The sequence below is a fragment of the Molossus molossus genome, unplaced genomic scaffold, assembly GCF_014108415.1.
Source record: "Molossus molossus isolate mMolMol1 unplaced genomic scaffold, mMolMol1.p scaffold_m16_p_5, whole genome shotgun sequence".
Lineage (NCBI taxonomy): Eukaryota > Metazoa > Chordata > Mammalia > Chiroptera > Molossidae > Molossus > Molossus molossus.
This window is the reverse complement of record NW_023425388.1, coordinates 60,043,429-60,050,809: the sequence shown is the minus strand read 5'-3', so window position 1 is coordinate 60,050,809 and position 7,381 is coordinate 60,043,429. Positions and strand designations below refer to the sequence as shown.

Genomic DNA, 7,381 nt, shown 5'->3' with positions numbered 1-7,381 from the left:
TGTGAATGCTGCTGCTGTGGATGTGGGTGCACAAATATCCATTCAAGTCTCTGCTGTCAGTTTGTTTGGGTATATATCCAGAAGTGGAATTTCTGATTATGTGGTAATCCTAGGTTTAATTTTTTTAAGAACTGCCGTACTGTTTTCCATAGCCACTGCACCATTTTACATTCCCCTAACAAAGCACAAGGGGTCTAGTTTCTCCACCTCCTTGCTAGCACTTAAAAAAAAAATTCAGTCCAGCCGTCATGGCTCAGTGATTGAGCGTCGACCCATGCACCAAGAGGTCGCCAGTTCGATTCCGGGTCAGGACACATGCCCAGGTTGTCGGCCCAATGCCCAGTGGGGGGCATGCAGGAGGTGGCCAATCAGTGTTCTCTCTCATCAATGTTTCTCTCTCTTTCTCCCTCTCACTTCCTTTCTCTTTAAAATCAAAAAAAGGAAAAGAAATTTTTTAATAAAAAAAAAAAAAATCCAACCTAATAGATATAAAGTGGTACCTCATTGTGCTTCTGAAGGAAGTATTGGGTTTTTCTTTCTGATTTGCAGAACCTCTTTTATATTAAAATTTTTTTTACTGTGTCTATGCAAATATGTTCCCAGTTTGTTGTTTGCCTTTTAATTTTGTGTGCAATTTTTTTTTAAACCTCACCCGAGGATATTTTTCTATTTATCTTCAGATAAAGTGGAAGGGGGGGGGAGGGGGGGGAGATGGAGAGAGAGAGAGAAAAACATCGATGTGAGAGATACATTGACTGGCTGTCTCCCGAACAACTTAACAACCCCGTCCAGGCCCGGGATGAACTACAACCGAAGTACATGCCCTTGACTGAAATTGAGCCTGTGACTCATTGATCCTCAAGCCAATGCTCTAACCACTGAGCCAAACAGGCCAGGGCATGCAATTTTTAATATAGAGTTTTGTTCTTATGCAATAAAATCTATCAGTCTTTCCGTTAGCAACATTTTACCTTCTGTCTTTCCCTCTCCTTCTATCTGATAAATATTTTATTCCATTTGTGGTTTTCTTTTTCATTTACACTGTAATCTATCTGAAATTAACATAGGGGTAAGATATAAGGCAAGGGTCTCACCATGTATTTTTATCACATAATCATAATCAATTGTTCCAGCATTACTTATCAAGTAAGTTTTCCTTTCCCTCTTACAACAGATATTAAGCTCTTCATATATATTAAGATCTGTAGGTGGCGCTGTGAGGTGCCTCCCAGACCTCCCTCCAGAAATAAAGAACTTATCCCCACAGCCCTTGGAAGACAGTTTCAGTTTTGGGGATTACTTCGCCTAAAGTAAACTGTTCACCCAAGGTGCTACCTCCTCCCAGGGGTGGCTTACATCCAAATGATACCATTGTAAATAACCCAATTATCAATTAACTGGAAAAGAGCAAAGGGAAGGCCAAATAGACTCCTGCCCAGTGAAGTCTGGGTGACTTGGGAAGGTGCTTGCCTGTCAGTCATACCTGGAAACAGGTCCTTGGCCAGGATAAGCATGGCCCCTGCAATGGCGGGGAATCTGAGGTACATAAGCTCCTAAACAATAGGAATTCCCTTTCTTGCTACTCGAGCCTGACTCCTGGCTTTTGGGGCTCTCCTGCTCTGCACTTGCCCACATGGCCCATAGCCATGCAAACATCACACAATGGACTGATGGACTGTGACTAGCCTGATGCTACACAGAACACAACTCCGCCATGGGATGAAAACTTTAGATGCTGGCTTTACTTCTAGCTCTGCTGAGTCCCCAGCTGCACCCCTTCTAGAACTGCAAAAAGGGAAATGGGACTTTGCAAACCCAGTGATATAATTCCATGCAAATAAAGCTTTCTACTACGTCTCATTCTCCTGCAGGGGCCTCCAGAAATACTTATTCCTGTGGTGCCATCTCTCTCAGCCTGTCGGGGGTCAGCGCAATACAATGAACTACAAGCACACACTGGTAGGAGTGAGGGAGAGCATAGCAAAGGAGTAAATGCTCCAGATCTCCAGATGCACCCCAATTTATTTGCAGATTGGTTCCCCGTTACATGTGGATTTATGTAAATTATTTCCTTGAGATGGCGTCTCTGCAAACCACACAGCCTAGCCTTGTCTCTCGCTTTTTATGGCAGAAAGAGACTTTAAAGCTAAAAAGTAACAAACCAAGACATTCTTGAGTCCTACAACTCATTGGCCGCTCAAGGCAGTGTTCCAACATTTGTCATGCAAACCTTACCTTGTACGCATGCAAACAAAGCATCCATATGCACCCAAGGCGGTTTTCCTGCCTTCCAGTCAAACCTGTCTGTCCACACACACACTTTGATCCTATGCTGGCCAGGTTGTGAGAATGCATATTGCAAGGTTACAAATCATCCATCCACCAACCCCCCCATCCCTACACTGTGGCACCCCAAGAACCCCATCTCACTAGCAACAGAAAAGGGCAAGCTACACAATTCTCCGATAACATAAGGAATAGCCAACATGAGGATATAAAGGCCCACTTTGTCCCAAAGCAGGACAATTCTAAAGAGCCATTCCAGCCTCATGTGACCTTTGGGTTACCTGAAACTTTTGTTGGGTCCTTACCAGAAACTGATTGCACCCTTTGCTCAATCCTATTTCTTTCCCTTCCACAGGTGCTGATCCCCAAGGCATTCCCTAGTAAACATCCTGCATGCTAATATCTACAGTATTTTTGTGGACTTTTGTTTCATTAACATATTAAATTTAGCACCATGTATTTCAATTTTTTTTTTGTAGTTTGAAATTCAGAGGACTTTTTGCATTTTTAGTTGTCATTATCTTAATCCCTAAAGTTATGATGTTACATAGTAAACAAAAACATTATAATACAAAAATAGTCATTAATAAATAAGAAGTAAGGCCCCACTCAAAGAGCACCTTTAGTTTAAACTAGCATCTTTTTTCCCCATCTCAACTGCAATGTGATACACTGCCAAGTACAAACAGACCTTGAAAATTTTGCAAAAGAAGCAAAATTTTATGATGTTGATAGAGTTGATATTAGAATACAATTTAAATCACCCCAAAATTCTAAATTGCTAAAAATTGAAGAAGGGCAAATCAACAAGGTAGGCGCTTAAAAAAAAAAAAGGCCTGTGGCTCACTGGTAAGTTCTACCAAACATTAAAGAATGAACATCAATCCTTCTCAAATTTTTCCAAGAAATAGAAGAGGAAATAATTCTTCCTAACTCATTCTGTGAGGTTGATAGTACCCTGATACCAATGCCAGCCAAAGACATCACAAGAAGAAACTACAGATCAATATCCTTTATAAATATAGATGCAAAAACCCTCAACAAAATACTAGCAGACGGAATCAGGGCATAGTAAAAAGATAATACACCATGATTGAATGAGATTTGTCCCAGGAATGCAAGAGTTTTTCAATGTACAGAAATCAATCAATGTACTACATCACATTAAGAAAATGAAGGAAAAAAATACATGATGATCTCAGTGCAGAAAAAGCATTTGGCAAAATCTAACACCTTTATTTTACATCAGCAATTTTCAAACAGTATGTTACAAGAATTTTTTAAACAAGCACTACCTCACCCTGGCCGGTTTGGCTCAGCGGTTAGAGCATCGGCCTGTGGTCCGGAGAGATCCGGGTTCAGTTCCCGCTAAGGGCATGTACCTCGGTTGCAGTTTGTCCCCGGCCCTGGTTGGTTGTGCGGGTGGCGACCACTCGATGTGTCCCTTTCACATCGATGTTTCTCTCTCTCTTCCTCTCTCTCCCTCCCACTCTACCTAAACAAAAAAATGAAAAAATGTCCTCGGGTGAGGATGATTAAAAAAAACACACACAAAAAAAACAAAAAAACAAGCACTACCTGACTATTTAGTCAGGGGCACTGACCTCTTTTCCCTTAGACTGTCAAATGAAAAATTACAACAGCCAACACAACAATAGGTGTCTGGTATGAATGAATAAAAATTATACCTCTTTTTTGTTTTTGTCAGATTGGCAACAAGTGTATTTTTGGTGTGCCAGAGAATTTTAGTAATTATGTACGCCATGAGATAAATAAAAAAAAAAAAAAAGGCATCCTAGCTTGTTTTGACCAATAGAATGCAGTAGAAATGAACCACTTGTTCTGAAACTAAACCTCAAAAGGACTTACATGTGTTTTTATCTCTTGGAACATTGCTGTTGCCACATGAACAAGGCCAGCCTAACCTATTAAATAATAAAATATGTAGCTCAGTCACCTCCACTTGTCCCAGCCGACACACAGGAAAAAATAAAATAAAAAAAAAAGGTGTCCTATCATGTTATCATATAATTTTGTGGGGAAATTAAGCCAAAAAAGTGAAAAATGACTTATTCTTCTTGGTTCTAAAAATCTGTTCGAGGCCTCCCAGTGCTCACCACAGGCTGTGTTCTTACACTGACTGCACAGAAAGAAGAGGCAGTATACCCACCCGTATACACCTCAGCACAGCTCTTTGCCTGGTCTGTATTGTGGATGGGGGGGATCAGTGTGTGACAGTCAGCAGTCTAAAATTAGCAGGAGAAGAATCTGATTGGCTGGTTCAGATCATCTTCTCGTGCCACGCCTCAGCTACGGTGGGCTGGCCTTGAGTTAGGGCATCGCCCTGGATAATCTGTGGGGGTCTCTGTATAGAAGATAGCCACTAGGGACTCCGGGTAGGGCAGAAGCACGTCATCAGAGCTGAAGCCTTCCCTCTTTCCACCACCCTCTTGTCCCTCTTCTCCATCGTCATCCATCCTGAGCATTATCCAGCCTCCCTGGGACCTCCCAGCTGCCAGGCTCTGGAAGACTGAATGTCAGCCTCGTCTCCTTCCCTGCCAACTCCCTCCTGCTCTTCAACACCCCTCTCCTGCCTCGCCCACCCTTCAGTTCTGTCCTGAAGAAGTTTCAGAGAATATCCTCAGCACTGTTATCTGCTTTAGGGGAATCTAAAGGTCAGGACTTTGGGCAATTAAGCTCAAGGCCTTCCACTGGACTAGGGGTAAATGACCCAGGGAGCATTCCTAGGGAAGTGGTTTGAGGAAATGAGTCAACCAGTGTCTTTGTCAGGGCAGGCCCCAGGCAATGGACCCTCCGAGGTCAATGTCCCTGTCTTCCGGTTGTGCCCAAACCTCCACCTTAGGAGGTAACTGGGCCCTTGAGATTCCTGGATCACTACCTTGTCCTGCTTTGAGAAGTGTATTTTAGGAGGAAAGTAATGGAGGGAGAGGACTCTGCTTGACCCTCAGAAGGTGTTTTGAGACATGAGTAGGGAGTTCTTCCGGTATCATAATGCTTCCTCACCAGCCCAGGCCAGGAGCCTCCTCTGCTCTCCAGAATTGACTCTTTTGACCCCCTCATTGGTCCCTTCTTATCAAAGATCATCACCTGAACCTCAGCAGAGCCTACCCAGGTCCTTTCTGCCTCTCTTCATACCTCCACATCTTTCTACCCAATCTGCTGTTGTAACCTTTCTGACCTTCAGTTTCTATATTTGTAAAATGGAAATAAAGAGCACTTACTGCCCTGGCCGGTTTGGCTCAGTGGTTAAAGTGTCTTCCCACAGACCGAAGGGTTGTGGGTTCAATTCCTGATCAAGATCACGGACCTGGGTTGCAGGTTCAATCCCTGGCCCCTGTTGAAGTTGTGCAGCAGGCAACCAATCGATGTGTCTTTCTCACATTGATGTTTCTCTCTCTCTCTCTCCCTCCTTCCTTCCCTTTCATGCTATCTAAAAATCAACGAAGCCTGGCCGGTGTTGCTCAGTGGTTGATTGACCTATGCACCAAGAAGTCTGGTTCGATTCCCAGTCTGGGCTCATGCCCCGGTTGTGTGCCAAATCTCTAGTTGGGGGCATGCAGGAAGTGGCCAATCGATGTTCTCTCTCATTGATGTTCCTCTCTCTCTCTTTCTTCTTTCTTTTCTCTCTAGAATCAATAAAGAAAAAATATCTTTGCCCTGGCCAGTTTGGCTCAGCGATTGAGCGTTGGCCTTCGGACCAGAGACCCCTGGGTTTGGTTCCCGATAGGGGCATGTACCACCAAAAAAAGAAAAAGAGCCCTGGCCAGTTTGGCTCAGCGGTTAGAGCGTCGGCCTGCGGTCCGGAGAGACCTGGGTTCGGTTCCCGCTAAGGGCATGTACCTCGGTTGCAGTTTGTCTCCGGCCCTGGTTGGATCGTGTGAGTGGCAACCACTCGATGTGTCCCTTTCACGTCGATGTTTCTCTCTCTCTCTCTCTCCCTCCCACTCTATCTGAACAAAATATCAAAAAATGTCCTCGGGTGAGGACAAAAAAAAAAGAAAAAGAAAAAATATCTTTAAAATGAAATAAACAAACAAACAAATAAAAATCAACGGAAAATCCTTGGGTGAGAATTCACACACACACAAAAGATAACACTTACTTTTAAAGAGAGGTGGCAAGGCTTCCGTGAGATCAGGAACATATTGCATTTCCTAAAGCACCTGATGCACCATAAGTGCTCAGTAGACATCAGCTGCTGCTGTTGCTGTGATTTTATCATGTCATCAGCCATGCAACCACTTATAAGGAGCACTTATTGTGTCAGGCCCTGGACAGGATCTTTAGGGCACAGTGCTTGGCCTCAGATAGCCTTAAATATATTTAGAGAGAGAAGAAAAATCACCATTCAATAAAATAGGCCATAAGCAATTTGGCACAGTTTTTAAAAATCTGTCAATATGCTCGAAAATCTCCGCCCCTTAAATCCAGCCTCCCCCTCCCATTGGCTGCACCTTCTACCACTGTTAGCCTGGACAAAGCCATCACCAAGATGTGGTGGGCTGGGCTTTGGGAAACTCATAGGGGCCTCGTGTGGCTTTTCCAACTAGTCCTTCCTTCCACATGCCACCACCAGCACTAACACAGTCAAGGCCTCAGCCCTGAGTCTCCCCTCCCCAGGGCCCCAGAGCCTGAGTTCCAGCCAGGTTCTTGGGGAAAGGTCGTTGTTGACCGAGGGGCATTGAGAACTTTGTCCCTACCACCACCTTAGAAGGCTCTCTGGGGGGCAGGGAGGATGTAGGATGGGGGTAGGCCAGGGGCAAAGGATGGCTAAAGGTATTTATGGGAAGGAGGCAGGAGAGACACACCTAGAGGACAGGGAGGAGTCAGGAACCTGGGTCTCAGCCAGCTGAGAGGATCAAATTTCAAATTCCCCTGGGCTGAACTCTGAGATAGAAACCGTGGGCAAGGTGGCCTGAGGAGGGAGAGAGCCACAGGGGAGACCCAGCCACTCCACCTGCCCTCGGCCTGAGCCCTCTGGGAAAGGCTAGCAGTCAGCAGGGCCCGGAGCCACCTACCCCAGGGCCCGCACCTTTCTGCCCTCCTTGCCTCTTAGCACCTGCTGAGGATCGCG

The 7,381-nt window shown here is 44.8% G+C and overlaps 1 non-coding gene across 1 annotated transcript; it reads left to right on the top strand.

The window, feature by feature from the left end:
- Positions 1–4,386: 4,386 nt before the first annotated feature.
- LOC118618018 lies at positions 4,387–4,514 on the top strand. Its single transcript, XR_004956961.1, has one exon. It is a non-coding gene; the product is annotated as a small nucleolar RNA SNORA51 (small nucleolar RNA).
- Positions 4,515–7,381: the final 2,867 nt, after the last annotated feature.